Here is a 16,631-nt window from a genome sequence, read left to right on the forward strand (position 1 = left end):
GTTCCTGAGCTCGGAGGGTCTGGCACCTCCAGGCAGCTCCGGGCTGGCTCGGGGAAGCGGCCGGGGCAGCTGACACGGTGATTTATGGTGTGAGCAATACAATCCAAGCCCTGCTCCGCTGCCCGGGGATCACCTGCAGCTCCCAGGCTTTGAGTTTCCCCGGCGCTGAAGGATTGTTCCTGTCAGGGCACGGAGCCAGGTTTCACCTTGGCTGTCTGTCTGGCCGGTCCCTCTGTCCCGATTCCCAGCTCTCCCGGGTTATTTGGCGTCAGCGACCCTGCAGGAAAGTGGTTGTGCTTGTGGAGATTCGTGTTTTCCTCCCGATCCCGGTGCTTCGGGGACTTTTCCGGTGGATTCTTGTGGGAAAATGTGCCCTCTGTCCTGCCCAGGGGCTGCCCCAGGTGTGGGAGAGTGGGGCAGAAGGTTTCTGTGCCCCCTGCCCAGAACCTGCCCAGTTTTTGGAGAGGGTGGCAGAAGGTTTCTGTGCCCCTGAAATGCCCAGGGGCTGGCCCAGGTGAGTGAGAGGGGGGCAGAAGGTGTCTGTGCCCCCTAAAATGCCCAGTTTTGGGAGAGGGGAGCAGAAGATTTGGCTGTCTGGCCGTCCTGCTGGTCCCTCTGTCCCATCTCCCACCTCTCCCGGGTTATTTGGCGTCAGGGACCCTCCAGGAAGGTGCTTCTGCTTGTGGGGATTCGTGTTTTCCTCCCAGTCCCGGTGCTTCGGGGACTTTTCCGGTGGATTCTTGCGGGAAAATGTTCCCGGTGGCAGCAGAGCGCGTTTCCTCAGCCGGAGCAGGTGGGGTCGGTGGGATGCTGCGATTCTCACTCGGCTCTGGGGTGTCAAAAGGCTCCAAAATGTCACATTGTCCCCCTCACCCCCATCTGCCGTGCCCTCCTTAGCTGCAGGCTGCTGGAAATAGGAAATTTCTTTCAATCCTTCAGGGGAGGGTGCAGAGAGCCTGGGGCGGGACAGGGGGATTGAGCTGGGCTGTTCTGAGCTGATTCCCGGGAATTCTGCCCCCAGGCTTTGCCCTGGGGCTGGAGGAGGTTTCTCTGCAGTCCTTGCTAAGGAAGGAAAACCCCAAATCTGTAGAGGGCCTGTGTGAACTGTGCATCAAAAAAAAAAAAAAAAAAAAAAAAAACTTGCAGGAGTTACTGAGTGATTAATTAATGAGTGTGCTGGCAGAAAACTGCTGCAGCAGTGCTGGGGTTGTGTCCTCTGGGGCACAAGTGCTGTGCAACCCCATAGAAGTCCTCTGAGGAGCCTGGGGGAGTTCCTGCAGCCCAAGGAAGGGGATTCACTCCCCGGGAGTGACCATTTTCATCCTCATCCACCACGGGCACTTCTCCCTTCCCTGTGCGGGTCCTCCTCCATCCCAGCAGCGTTGTGCAGCTCCTTCCTGGCGCTTTGAGCTCAGGAACGAGGCACCCTCAGAAGGCTTCTGTGCCCCCTGCCTTGCCCAGTGACTGCCCCAGGTGAGGGAGAGGGGGGCAGAAGGTTTCTGTGCCCCCTGAAATGCCCAGGTATGGGAGAGGGGGCAGAAGGTTTGGCTGTCTGGCCGTCCTGCCGGTCCCTCTGTCCCGACTCCCGCCTCTCCCGGGTTATTTGGCGTCAGGGACCCTCCAGGAAGCTGGTTTCTTGTTTTCCTCCCAATCCCGGTGCTTCGGGGACTTTTTCTGTGGATTGTTGTGGGAAAATATGCCCTCTGCGCTGCCCAGGGGCTGCCCAGTTTTGGGAGAGGGGGGCAGAAGGTTTCTGTGCCCCCTGAAATGCCCAGAGGCTGCCAAGGTGAGGGAAAGGGGAGCAGAACAGAAGGTTTTTGTGCCCCCTGCCCAGGGGCTGCCCAGCTGTGGGAGAGGGGGGCAGAACAGAAGATTTTTGTGGCCTCTGAGCTGCCCAAGGGCTGCCCATTTTCAGGAGAGGGGGCAGAAGGTTTCTGTGCCCCCTGAGCTGCCCAGAGGCTGCCCCAGTTTCGAGACAGGCGGGCAGAGCAGACCCAGCACCGCTCGTGTTCTGCTGCCCAGGCTGGGAGGAGGAACGAAATCCCAAATGTTTGGAGTTCTCTCTTGGCAAACACGGCTCAGGAGAATGGCTCAGTGTTCGGGGCAGCGTGATCGGATGTGGGGAACCACTCCGGGGAGAGCCGCGGGTGAGTCCCGGCAGCGGCGCTCCCGAAAATAACATTTCTGCTGAAGCCAACAACAGAAGCGCTGTTGAGAAACCTCCCCCGGGTGCGGGGCCGGGGCAGCGCTGCCCTGGGAGCTTTCCCGGGCAGCCGTGGGGAGCAGGGCACGCTGTCCTGCAGGGAAATCACCGCGGCCAGCCTGGCATTGGGTGATGAGGGGCTCCGGGGAATCCCTGCGCGTCACTGGCACAGCCCCAGGGCCGTGTCCAGCTGCTCCTGCCTCAGCAAAGTTGATTTTCCTCCTCCTTCCTGCGGCCCCCCCGCTCCTGCTGCCTCCAGCTCTGCTGTCACAACTTCTGGCCGCACGTGTTGAGCGCTGAAAGTGCCTCTAGAGCGCCTCAAAGCTTTGGGTTTCTTGGCAAGGGGAGGGTCAAATGGAGGGAAAAAGGAAAATTACCCTCTGGGAAAGAGAGCGATTTATTTCAAATATACATTCAGCACCGTTCATTGTCCGTGCCTTTAGAAAGGCTGCTTGTTAGGGGGTTTTATGGCTCTGCTGGGATCTGCGGGGCTGCTTGGGATGCAGGGAAATGTTTATTCTGTTTTCCAGCCTGCCTGTTCCATTTTGCTGAGCTCTCCCTTCCCACTTCTGGCTCGTTAATGCGGGGCCGTTCCGCGCTGAGCTGAGACCACCTTGCAAGAGGACGGAGGTTCTTTGTGCTCCCGCTGTGCCCTGGCTGGAATTCCAGAAATTTTGGGCTTTCCCAGGGCACTCCGCTGCGATCCCGCTCCCTGCAATCGGGGCAGGAATCCCAAATAAAGGAGATTTTCATCCTGCCCGGCTCTAATTACGAGCCTGCAGAAGGTGAAACTCCTAAGGAGCATCAAAGGGCGCTTTGTGTGTCCGTGCCGAGGGGGTTCAGGCGCTCAGCAAACATTTGGGGAGAGTGGATGCGGCCATAAATCACCTTTGGGCTCCACGCTGCCTCATTTTCTCTGCAAAACCCCGAGCCAAGCCCAGGCTGTCAGAAGCCCCTGCAGTGCTGATTTTTGTGCATTTCCCACTTTTTGGAGCTTTCAGAGGAGCTGAGCAGGGCCTGCAGGTGCAGCAGGTGAGGAATGAGCCCCGCAGAGCCCGGAGGGACGGGCACAGCCATCCCTGGGTGTTTACAGAGGAAACCTGAGCAGCCTCTTCCCGCAGAGGAACAGGAACCAACCCATTCGAGACCTCGGTGGTATTTTTGTAACCATTTTTCTTTTTTTAATTGTTGTTGTTTGTTTCCAGTTGGACAGAAAAATTGCAGTTTGGGGACGCTTTCTTTCCTTCTGGGAAGTGCTTGGCAACTTTTGAGCCGGGATAAGTGAGGGGAAAACATGAGATCAGGTTTTCCTACCTTCCCAAAATGGATTTGCTGTAAGCAAGGGCTGCTTGCTGCTCTCTGCCTTGAAGGCAGGAACCATCCCAGGAGTGTTTTGGGCCCAAAATCAGAGCAGAGAAACTTCAGAATTGGGGAAAACCTCATTAAACCTTTCCTTGTGCTAATGAGGTTTTCAGCTTCAGCAGCTCCTCAGTCTCCAGATCATGAATTGTCTTTCAGCCCATCCATCATTCCTGGACTTTGGAGGGTCACCTGATTGTTGAAGTGTTATCAGCCTTTGGGGTTTCAGTTCCTTTGCGCTGATTCTCCAGGAATCCCGCACATTTCAGGCAGAGTTCTGTTAGAAAACAGCAGGATCCAGCTGAATTCAGACCTGGCATTTGGGGCTCTCCCAAATCAGATGCACCCCCACATTCAGGGCTTTGATGAGCCTTCTCTTGGTGCTGCAGTTCAGAGGGGAAAACCCAGAGTAATCCCATAAAAGTGAGCCTGGCCCTTTTCCCAGCAAGCTTGGGCTGGAGGGATTTCAGTGATTCCCTGAATCCAGGGAATGAACCCTAACTTCTCCAGGGCTGAACCCCAACTTTGCCTTGACCAGGCAAGGGTTCTTGTCTTGGTTTGGAAAGCCAGGTGTGTGCTGGGGAGGGCAGGAGCCTCCCTGAAATGGAGAAAATGCAAACCCCTCTCTCCCAATTGTTAAAAATTTTAAATTAAGGGGCTCTCCGGCAAAAAAATATGGGAGCAGGAAATAACAGTTCTTTAATTGGGAAGAAAATAAAAGGATAAAATAAACAGTGCAGTGCACTAGAACAACACTGCCAGAGTCAGAACCCAACCTGACACCCTGTGGGTCAGGCTGTTGGCAGCAGTGCCATTGGAATTGTGGCTCAGCCCTCCTGCAGTGTCAGGGCTGCTTCTGCTGGAGCAGGGATCCTGGAGAAAGGTGCAGTCTCTGCCTCTGAAGATCCAGGGGCAGAGGCAGCTGCTGTTCCTCTGGGCAATCCAGTGCAGAAGCCGTGCTGGTGTTCCAGAATCTCCAGATTCTATCCGGGTAGGAATGCTTGGCTCCTCCCTCTGGGCTCCCATCTCCCAATGGGATGCTGTAGTTCTTATCAGCCATGCAGGGACATTCAGTAGCTGTTATCAGCAGGTGTCCCCTCCCAAGGGAGGAGTGATTAGGAAGAGATAAGGCAAACTGCCATACAGATGGTAATAGAAAACAATAAATACATCTTACTTTGCAACCTGGAAAGTTCTGAATGATCTGAACCTTTTCTCCTGAATGATTCCCTCAGCCAAAAGGCCCAGAGCCATACGAGCAGCAGCTCTGTGACTGTGTATTGTCATTTTCATGGGAATTAGGAAGAGATTCCTGCCCCAGGCCTTGCAGGACCAGCCTCGTTCACCCTCAGCTGTGGGATTTATTCGCCTGGCAGCAAAAGCTGCATTTTGCTGAAGCACATCCATAAAATTAATGACAGCTTTTGGGAATGAGCCTGGTAAACCAGCTACGAGTTTCCTTGTTGTAAATTAACTTCTGCAAATAAAAGCAATTCTCTGCTTTTGATGCTTTAGGATGCATTTTGCTGTTTTTGGGATGCATTTTGCTGTTTAGGTTGGATTTTGCTCGTTTAGGATGTATTTTGCTGGTTTAGGGTCCATTTTGCTGGTTTAGGGTGGATTTTGCTGGTTTAGGGTGGATTTTGTTTGTTTAAGGTGCATTTTGCAGGTTTGGGGATGCATTTTGCTGGTTTAGAGTGAATTTTGCTGGTTTAGGATGCATTTTGCTGGTTTAGGGTGGATTTTGCTGGTTTAGGATGCATTTTGCTGGATTTGGAATGGGATCCACCTGCTGCAGGTGATGGAGTGGTTTTCACTTCGACTGTGAGGGATTTGCAGTGGAAATTGGGAAACTCTGGGGGGTTTTAGGAGCTTTCAAGGTGTTCAGGAAGAACCCCCTGAGGCCTGGATTTGTGTCTGGTTCCCCCTGCCTCAAGCAATGGGAGATTCCCAGGGAAAAGGGTGGGATAGGAAGGGTGGGATAGGATTGGGATGCATTTTTTGGGATCCATTCCCTGCTGGATCCCAAGGGATGCACAGAGTGACCCCAGGACAGAGCTGAGGCTTTGGCACTCCCAGAGATGTGCCTCAGAGCTTTCCATGAGGCATTGCTGACTCTTCAAATGCTGCCCACAGGCTTCCTGTGTTCCCTTTATTCAAGGTTTTTGGGGTTTGTTCCCTTTCTGGGGACAAACAGAAAAAAAATTTTATATTTTATATAGAAGTATTTGTATATTTACTGAATATATTTATATATATATTATAAATATTTGTATATTTACTGAATGAATTTATATATAATATATATTCGTATATTATATATACAAATAGTTACTGAATATATTATATTATATTATATTACATTATACTATATTTATACATATACAAATATTTACTGAGTAAATTTATATATATTATATATTTATATATTTACTGAGTAAATTTATATATGTTATATATAAATATTTGTATATTTACTGTATAAATTTATAAATAAAAGTGATAGTGTTATGAATTAAAGCAATTGGAAAAAAAATGGGGCTGAAATGAGTTGAGTAGAAATTTAAAATAAGAAATATTACTAAAGTCCATGTGGTTGGTTTCCCATGGATGCTTTTGGAAAGCCCTGGAATGGTCCCATGGTCCCATCACCTGTAAATCAGGAGCTGGGCTGGAAATTGGATTTGTCCCTTTTGTCCCAGGGCTGTAAATCTGATCAGCACCCCTAGGACCCTTCAGCCACACTGAGTTCAGAGATTCTTTAATTCTTTGTGCACAAATTACTCAGATTTGAGGCCTCTTGGCCTCATAACTGTTGTGAGCTGGGAGAAGAGGCATAGAGGGGCAGGACAGGGATTTTGGGGTTGTTTTTGAGAAAATCTGCTGAATTTGGAGAGGCAGATGAAGTTTGGGTTTTGTTTGAGAGGAAGATGCCCTCGCCCTGGAGGTGGGGAGTGTTTGTCTGTGGAACAACACGCTGCAGGGCAAGGTCAGCCTGGAACCAGGGGCAAAAATAGAGCTGGAGATGCCTCCAGCAAACGTGAGGCTGGAGGGAAAGAGGAGCTGGGTGTTTAATTACCTCCCACCATCTCTCCCGTGGCGCTGAGGTATTTCCTTCATGACTTTTCTCAGGCTAAAATTAACAAAACCTGAAGAGAAACCACTCTTCCACCGCTCTGTTTACGTGAGAAAATTGGCTGGGGCACAACTGAGTGACCACTGTAGCCTGGAATAACTGTGTGCTTCTTCTGGCACTGAGGATCTCTGCTGGAAACCGTCCTGCAAGGATTCAAAAGGCTTTGGGGCCAATCTCCTCCTGTGGAAAAGTGCATGCCTCAGTTCCCACTTCTGTAAAATGGGGTTAAAAATATTCTCCCTCCCTCCCAGGGGTGTTGCCACACTCCCCCCACAGCAGTTTGCAAAAGACCACATAGTTTTTTTGGGTTTTTTTTTGTTTTTTTTGGTTTTTTTTTTTTTTCCAGCAGGGTGAAAAACACTAAATAAAAAGAAATGGCTGCTATTTTAAATGGTATTCCCAGTAAATGGTGGTGGAAGGGCTTCAGGCATAGGGAGTGACAGCAAATAACTGGGACCTGTCACAGAATCCCAAACTGGTTTAGCTGGGAAGGGAATTTCAAGGTCCCAATGGGCAGGGACAGCTCCCACTGCTCCAGGGACACTTCCACTGTCCCAAACCTGGCCTTGGGCGCTGCCAGGGCTCCAGGGGCAGCCACAGCTGCTCTGGCAATTCCAGCCCAGCCCCTGCCCACCCTGCCAGGGAACAATTCCCAATTGCCAAGATCCCATCCAGCCCTGCCCTCTGGCACTGGCAGCCATTCCCTGCCTCCTGTCCCTCCATCCTTGTCCCCAGTCCCTCTGCAGCTCTCCTGGAGCCCCTTCAGGCCCTGCAAGGGCTCTGAGCTCTGCCTGGAGCCTTCTCCTCTCCAGGGCAGCACCGCCTGCTCTCCCAGCCTGGCTCAGCCTCATTAATCAAAGATTCCCAGCTCTGTTCACTACTCGGGGCTGGAGCATCTCAGAGGGCCCAGCACCCACCTTAAAAAAAGCTGAGAAATCTAGAAGAGACCCAAAGATCATTGAAATTTTAGCTGAACCCAGGCTGGCTCCTCAGCCCTCAGCCCCCTGCAGCTCCCTGCCCTGCTCAGTGCCATTCCCAATGCAATGCTGCCCAATTCCAAAATTTTGGAAATTTTTCAATTCCAAAGGCTCAGTGCCTGTGCAAAGCTGCTGTGGATGGGGCTGGGTTGGTTCAGGGGCAGTTGCAGCAGCAGGGGTGAGAGCAGTGCTGCCAAACTGGAGAGGTTCTCCTCACCCCAAGGCAGGGCTGGGGCTGTGCTGGAGCAAAACCCTGCAGGTTTCATTATTATTTATGTATGATGCATTATTATTTATTAAGTATGATTATTTATTATGTATTCATTTATTTACTATTATTTATTTATTAGATATTATTATTTATTCAATATTATTTAAATTAATTTATTTTTTATTATTTATTATCATGGTGCAGGTTTTGGGATGCGTTTTGCAGGTTTTAGGATGCATTTGTTGGTTTAGAATGCATTTTTCAGGTCTTGGGATGCATTTTGCAAGTTTAGGATGTATTAGGCTGGTTTGGGATGCATTTTAGTGATTTAGGAGGTATTATATTATATTATATTATATTATATTATATTACATTACATTGCATTATATTATATTATATTATATTATATTATATTATATTTATATTTGTATTTAAATTTAAATTTATATTATATATATTGTATGTATATATTATACAATACCTAATATAATATATATACTATGTGATTATAATATAATTTATACTATATATTATATTCTATATCTTATATATCTTATATATTATATATTATATACTATATATAATATCTTATTTATTATTTATTATTTATTATACTAATGTATATAAAATACCCTATTTTATATTTTCCATGACCGCAGCTCACTCCTCCATCCACCACAGCAGATTTTACTCCAGCAGTGCTGCTTTGGCTCAGTGTCACCAAATGCTGCTCAGGGCTGGGTTTGTCCCTGTCCCCAGCTCTGGGACAGCCTCTCCTCCCCCCGGCTGTGCGAGAGAGGCAGAGCAGGGGATGTTTTCCATTTCTCTGTGTTATTTCTGGCTCGGCTGCCTGCTCTGTAATCGCTGTGGAAACTGTTATGCTTGGGGGTTCATCAAGGAAACGCTGCAAGCTCTTCTAGGAGAAATATCTGCAGCAAGTGCCTGCGATAGTGGTTTCATAAGGGCTGGATTTAATTGGGAACAGAGTTTCCAGGAGGGTTTTGCTGGCTCTGTTTCCCATGGAGGCGAGGAACAGCTGAAGGGAAACGGCAGAGAAGGGAAACGGCTGGGAAAGGGGGGGTGGTGTTGAGACTCTGCTTCTGGGGAAAAAAATAAATAAAATAAATCAACTTTTGTTTTGAAATGGGGGGAATAAAAGTTGGAAGGGGCAGAGGGGGTTGTTGGAGTAATGGGAGAAATTGAGGATGGATGGGATTTGTGGTAGGGGGATTGGATCCACGAATGGGGAGCCTTCTCCAGGGGAAATGAAATGGTGAATTTGGAGCTTTTTGGAGTGAAAGTGGCCAGGGGAACTCTTGAGTCCCGTTCTTGGGTGTTCTGCTCCTCAAGGGACAGGCTGGGAGAGCTGGGGGTGCTGCCCTGGAGAGGAGAAGGCTCCAGGGAGAGCTCAGAGCCCTTGCAGGGCCTGAAGGGGCTCCAGGAGAGCTGCAGAGGGACTGGGGACAAGGATGGAGGGACAGGAGGCAGGGAATGGCTGCCAGTGGCAGAGGGCAGGGCTGGATGGGATCTTGGCAATTGGGAATTGTTCCCTGGCAGGGTGGGCAGGGGCTGGGCTGGAATTGCCAGAGCAGCTGTGGCTGCCCCTGGAGCCCTGGCAGTGCCCAAGGCCAGGCTGGGCATTGGGGCTGGCAGCACCTGGCACAGTGGCAGGTGGCCCTGCCCTGCAATCAGCTGCCATTGAAGATCCCTTCCCACCCAAACCACTCTGGCATTCCCATTCCTCAATCAAGGATGGAAACCAGCACCAAAACCCATTGCAGCAAGTGGAGAAAGGAAAGGAAAGAATGATTTCCTGGCTGGTTGGGGGGTTGGATCCAGGAATGAGAGTCCCTTGATGGTCCCACAGCTGAGCCATGGCCACGGTGGCTCTGGTGGAGTGGCCTGAGGTGGCTTCCCATGGTTTAGGCTGCATTTGGGGTGCCCTGGTTCTTAACCCCATGGGCTCAGTGCCTGTGCAAAGCTGCTGTGGATGGAGCTGGGCTGGTTCAGGGGCAGGAGCAGCAGCAGGGGTGAGAGCAGCATTGCCAAACTGGAGAGTTTCTCCTCACTCCAGGGCAGGGCTGTGTCTGTGCTGGAGGAAAACCCTGCAGGGTGAGGTTTAGGATGCATTTTGCTGATTTTGGATGAATCTTGCAGGTTTAGGATTAATTTTGCATGTTTTAGGATGAATTTTGCAGGTTTTGGGATGCATTTTGCCGGTTTACGATGCATTTTCCTGATTTGGGATGAATTTTGTAGGTTTTGGGATGCATTTTGCAGGTTTAGGATGCATTTTGCAGACTTTGGATTAACTTTGCTAGTTTAGGGTGCATTTCACAGCTTTTAAGAGGCATTTTGCAAGTTTTTAGGATGCATTTTGCAGGTTCTGGGAAGCATTTTGCAGGTTTAGGATGCATTTTGCAGGTTTGAGTGCTGTAAGGAAGTGCAGGGGCAGTGCCAGGTGAGGTGCTGGCTGCTTTGCAGTCTCCCTGGGCTGGAGCTGCTTTGGGATCCTGGATTGAATTCAGGGCTGTGGCCCCATTCTGCTGCCTGCGGGGCTGGAGTGTGGCCCCAGCTGGCAGAAAAGGCTCTGAGCTCCTGTTGGCATCGACCAGAGCTGGGCACTGAGCACCAGCTGCGAGGTGGCCTGAAGTTCAATGTTTTGTTAAACAGGTGCAGAGAGAGAAATTTGTGAATTAAACCAGCAGGAATTGCCCAATCCTGTTCCTTGGGGCTGGAAATGAGATGCACCTATCTGTGTCAGGGATTCCTCACTGAAACTGTGGAATATCTGCATAATGGGCTCAAAAACTGCTCAGAAATTGGGGAAGGATCTTCAGAAAGCACCAAACCCACCTTGTAGGCACAGCACACAGCAGAGAGGTCCCACCTGAGCACATGGGTTTGTACTCATCATTAACCCTCATCAAGCTGCAGCCTGGGCCGCTCCATTGCACCAGGAATGGAAAATAAACCCAAAAATTCTGCTCTGGTTGTGGTTCCTACACTGGGGGGGTCGTTCCTGCTGATCTGCCCCAGCCCCGAGGCTGGACGGGGCCACTGCTGCTGCTGGGAGCTGTGGATCACTGGATCCCATTGGTTCTGCTCATACATGAGTTGTGGATCACTGAATCCCGTTGGTTGTCCTGCTCCCGGATGAGCTGTGGATCACTGGATCCCGTCCTGCTCATGGGGAGCTCTGGGTCACTGGATCACATCGGTTCTGCTCATACATGAGTTGTGGATCACTGGATTCTGTTGGTTGTACTGCTCTCGGATGAGCTGTGGATCACTGGATCCCATTGGTTCTGCTCGTACATGGGTTGTAGATCACTGGATCCCATCGGTTCTCCTGCTCCCAGAGTGGTTGGGAGCTGTGGATCACTGGATCCTATGGGTTCCCTGCTCACTGAGGGGTTTAGAGCTGTGGATCACCAGATCCCATCGGTTCTGTTCACAGATGATCTGTGGATGACTGGATCCCATTGGTTCTCCTGCTCACAGAGGGGTTGTGGATCACTGGATCCCATGGGTTTCCCAGCTCTCAGATGAGCTGTGGATAACTGGATCCCATTGGTTCTCCTTCTCCCAGAGGGGTTGTAGATCACTAGATCCCATCCTGCTCACTGGTTGTGGATCACTGGATCCCATCATTTCCCAGCTCCCAGATGAGTTGTGGATCACTGGATCCCATGGGTTTCCCAGTGGAGCTGTGGATCACTGGATCCCATCCTGCTCCCAGATGAGTTGTGAATCACTGGATCTAATTGGTTCTCCTGCACACTGAGGGGTTGTGGATTACTGGATGTTGTGGATCACTGGATCCCATCCCGCTCACAGGGACCTGTGGATCACTGGATCCCATCAGTTCCCAGCTCCCAGATAAGCTGTGGATCACCAGATCCCATTGGTTCTCCTGCTCCCAGATGAACTGTGGATGACTGGATCGCATTGGTTCTCCTGCTCACAGAGGGGTTGTGGATCACTGGATCCCATCAATTCCCAGATCTCAGATGAGTTGGGAGGTTGCTCCAGAGCTCTGCAATATGGGATAAGCTTTAATTCACGTTCATTTTTGTTCAGCACTGATTGAGAATCAGCCCCCACATCCCTGGCTAGAAATCCCACAAACCCCGTGGTCCCAGCTCTGGGGCTCACCCTGGCAGGCACAGGGGGAAAGGGTCACCCCAGGAGGGTTTGGAGCCTTTCCTGGGGTGGTTTATTTGTGGCACTTCAGAGAGCTCTTTGTCACCAAGAGGCTGAATGCGAAGCAGGAAAGGCGGCTTTGTCTGTGCTGTACAGATTTGATGGTTTGCATTTCAATAATTACCTTCATAATTTAATTTTAATAATTACCTTTAATAATTACCTTCATAAGTGACTCTGAGTCACCTCTCACTTTATTTGGGGCTCTCTGGGAGCTCTCAGTTTGTTTAACACTGCTCAGGCTGTGCCAGCTCTCCGGGGGCGGTTGGTGGCCATGGAGGGATGTGGCACCCAGGACATTAATGGTCCTTGAGGGCTGTGACACCCAGGGCATTGATGGGCACTGAGGGAGATGGCACCCAGGGCATTGTGACCAGTGAGGGATGTGGCACCCAGGGCATTGATGTCCCTTGAGGGAGGGATGTGGCACTCAGGGCATTGTACCCAGGTCATCAATGACCATTGAGGGCTGTGGCACCCAGGGCATTGTGCCCACTGAGGGAGGTGGCACCCAGGTCATTGATGGCCACGTGACACCCGGACCACTGATGGCCATTAAAGGGCTGTGGCACCCAGGGCACTGATGGTCACTGAGGGATGTGGCACCCAGGTGACTGATGGCTCTTGAGGGATGTGGTACCCAGGGCATTGATGGCCACTGGGATGTGGTACCCAGGAGGTTGATGCCCCTTGCGGGATGTGGCACCCAGGTGGTTTGTGGCCTTTGAGGGATGTGGCACCCAGAGCATTGATAGCTATGGAGGGATGTGGCACCCAGGGCATTGTGCCCACCGAGGGAGGTGGCGCCCAGGGCATTGATGGCTATTCAGGGCTGTGGCACCCAGGTGGTTTCTGACTATTAAGGGTTGTGGCACCCAGGTCATTGGTGGCCATTAAGGGATGTGGCACCCAGGACACTGATGTCCCTTGAGGGCTGTGACACCCAGAGCAGTATTCCCCCTCGTCCCCAGGAGCAGAGCCCGCCCCGCTGGCCCGGAGAGCCACGGCCACATTCCCCCCATGTGATGAGCTCAGCACTGAATTATTTATCCAGCTTTTCATTCTGCATCCCTCCCTCCTGTCTCTGCCTGCTCCAGGAGCTGCTCGGGGGTGAAGCCTCCTGGGACACCCCAGAGAGGGTTTGGTGCCTGCCTTAACCCCTGAGGTGCCAGACACCTCCTCTGTCCTGGCTCCTCCTGCTTTCCTCAGCTTTCAGCCCACTTTGCTGCTCTCTCCAGAGCTTTGAGGATGCTGTGAATCCCCCCTGGCTCTCATTTTCCTCCAGCTGTGGCCAGGGATGTGTTGGATTCTTCTCCTCAGCATCTCAGCTCATTTGTAGCCTGTCACAGACATCTTTTATGGAAAATCCATTCCTTAGGATTTTTCCTCCTGAGAAGCTGAGAGGCATCAGGAACAAAATGTAAACAATGGTTATCTGCTGCTGTGGAATGCAACAGGTGCATCTGTGATTGGTCTCATGTGGTTGTTTCTAATTAATAACCAATCACAGTCAGCTGGCTCAGACTCTGTCTGAGACACAAGCGTGTGTTATCATTCTTTCCTTTTCTATTCTTAGCCAGCCTTCTGATGAAATCCTTTCTTCTATTCTTTTAGTATAGTTTTAATGTAATATGTATCATAAAATAATAAATCAGCCTTCTGAAACACGGAGTTAGATCCTCATCTCTTCCCTCAAGACTCCTGTGAACACGGTCACAGTAGCCCAGCAGGAAAATTCTGCTTTCCTTGGGCCTTCTGCTCCAGGGCCTTCCCTAAAAGCAGAACCTGAGGATGTTTGTTCTTGTTTTTCAGCTTTTTTTCCTTTTTTTTTTTTTAAGGATTAAGGGTGGCCTGGCAGCAGGGCACTGACATTTAGGATAATCTGGTGTGATCCAGCATTAGTTTTCGTTGATGTGGCTGTTTCCTTCTCTGCCTGTGTGGTTTGGCTCAGGGGTTCAGGATTGCTGTGACCCAGAAGGAGACACCTCGCAGATATTTGTGGGATTTTCTTCTTCCCTTGCAGCCAGGGGCACTTAGGGGAGCTCTGAACACTTCCAGAACCTCTGGGATGGGTGGAATTCGTGTGCAAGCCCCAGAGCTGTCAAATATCTCACATTCATGGTTGTTTTTACACTTGGTTTTATAGAAAAAAAAAAAAAAAGGCGCAGGAGAGGGGAAAAGATGATTCTGTGCTCCTGTCCAGCCTCCAGCTGGAGCTCTGCAGGGTCTGGGCAGGCAGGAGTGCCCAGAGCAGCTCTGGGGCCTCTGCTCCAGCCTTGCAGGCACCAGAGCCTGTCCCTGCAGCACCCTGGGGCTTCCCAGTGCCAAACTGGGAGCAGGAAGGGTCATTCAGCATTGTAGGGCAAAACCTCACAAAATCATCTCACAAAGATTCTCCACTCCATTCTCCAGATCCTTCTGCAGGGTTGGGATTGCACCTAAAGGGTCTCTGCCAGGGGAAAAGAAATGGTGAATTTGGGGCTTTTTGGAATGAAAGTGGCCAGGGGAACTCTTGAGTCCAGTTCTTGGGTGCTCTGCTCTGCAAGACACAGGCTGGGAGAGCTGGGGGTGCTGCCCTGGAGAGGAGAAGGCTCCAGGGAGAGCTCAGAGCCCTTGCAGGGCCTGAAGGGGCTCCAGGAGAGCTGCAGAGGGACTGGGGACAAGGATGGAGGGACAGGAGCCAGGGAATGGCTGCCAGTGGCAGAGGGCAGGGCTGGATGGGATCTTGGCAATTGGGAATTGTTCCCTGGCAGGGTGGGCAGGGTGGGCTGGAATTGCCAGAGCAGCTGTGGCTGCCCCTGGAGCCCTGGCAGTGCCCAAGGCCAGGCTGCACATTGGGGCTGGCAGCACCTGGCACAGTGGCAGGTGGCCCTGCCCTGCAATCAGCTGCCATTGAAGATCCCTTCCCACCCAAACCACTCTGGCATTCCCATTCCTCAATCAAGGATGGAAACCAGCACCAAAACCCATTGCAGCAAATGGAGAAAGGAAAGGAAAGAATGATTGCCTGGCTGGTTGCAGGTGCCCCCAGTGGCATTTGCCACAGGGGGTTTGTAGGCTGGCAAGGCCTGGTTAGAGAGGTTTGGGCTGTGCCAGGGTGGCCAGAGCAGCTGTGGCTGCCCCTGGAGCCCTGGCAGTGCCCAAGGCCAGGCTGGAGCACCTGGCACAGTGGCAGGTGGCCCTGGGGTGGAATGGGAGAACTTTAGGCTCCCTTCATCCCAAACCATTCTAGAATTTTATGATTGATGATTATGAATTCTGATATTCTGTGATACACTAGGAGTCTGAGCAGAACCCCAGAGCCCCCTCACTGCCCCATCCCACCCCAGCCCTCACCCCACATTTCCCCTCCTCCCTCCCACCCCAACCCCTCTCTGGATGCTCCTGCCCAGCCCGGCCCAGGAGGAGCTGCTGGCAATGAAATGTTAATTAAATGTTCATTAAATGCGGGACAGTAATTGGCTGCTCCGGCCCCGGGACCCCGAGGCTCAGCCGGGTTTGCTCTGCAGCCCTGGCTGCCGGAGCCTCCTGAATATTTCATGGCTCTGCTTTGTTGCCATCCTTCCTGTGAGTCATTTTTCCAGCAGAACCCCGGGCTGGCCGCGTTATTTGACCCCTCTTTTTTAAATTTAACCGCTTTTTTTTAAAAAAATTAACCCTTTATTTCATTTAACCCCCTTTTTATTTAGCCCATTTTAAATTATTTAAGCCCATTCCTTAATTTAAGCCCCTTGTTAAATTTAGCCCCTTTTTTACTTAACACCTTTTTAAATTTAACCCCTTTTTTACTTAGCCCCCCTTTTTAAAATTATTCCCCTTTTTTATTTAACTCCTTTTTTACTTTAACCCCTTTTAAAATTTAACACCTTTTTTACTTAATATCTTTTTTTAAATTTAAGCCATTTTTTATTTAAGTCCTTTTTAAATTTAACCCTTTTTTAAATTTAACTCCTTTTTTATTTAATCTCTTTTTTTATTTAACCCATTTTTATTTAACCCCTTTTTTAAATTAACCTCTTTTTTTTACTTAATTCCTTTTTCATTTAACCCCTTTTTACTTAACTCCCTTTTTTATTTAGCCCATTTTTTTATTTAACCCCCTTTTTAACCCTCTTTTTCAAATTTAACTCCTTTTTGAACTTCCTTTTTTTTTTAAATTTAACCCCTTTTATTAATTTAACTCCTTTTTAAAATTTAACCCCTTTTTTATTTAACCCTTTTTTTTTTAAATTTAGTTTTTTAATTTAAGCCCTTTGGAGGGCTCCAGGGAGAGCTGGGAATCTGCTGTAGGAAAGGGATTTTATGTCCTGGCTTGGTGCTGCTGCTTTGCTGTGAAGTGCTGGGGAGCAGGAGCTGCTCCTGTGCTCAGCCCGCCTGGGGGAAAGGTGGCAACACATCCCTAAATCCCCTGGATGTACCCCCAGAACCCCTGGAAATACCCCCAAAAACCCTGGAGCATCCCCCAAACCCCACAAGGCATCCTCAGAACTCCTGGAGAATCCCCAAATCCTCTGGAGCATCCCTAAATCCCCTGGTAAT

General features: G+C 50.3%; 1 protein-coding gene across 2 annotated transcripts in view; it reads left to right on the forward strand.

The window, feature by feature from the left end:
- The window catches only part of HIVEP3 (HIVEP zinc finger 3), a 297,820-nt gene that overhangs the window by 165,950 nt on the left and 115,239 nt on the right, over window positions 1-16,631 (forward strand). The window lies entirely within an intron of this gene.

The sequence above is a fragment of the Melozone crissalis genome, unplaced genomic scaffold (genome assembly GCF_028551555.1).
Source record: "Melozone crissalis strain CALT ecotype California unplaced genomic scaffold, PUWL_Pcris_2 ptg000111l_1, whole genome shotgun sequence".
Classification (NCBI taxonomy): domain Eukaryota; kingdom Metazoa; phylum Chordata; class Aves; order Passeriformes; family Passerellidae; genus Melozone; species Melozone crissalis.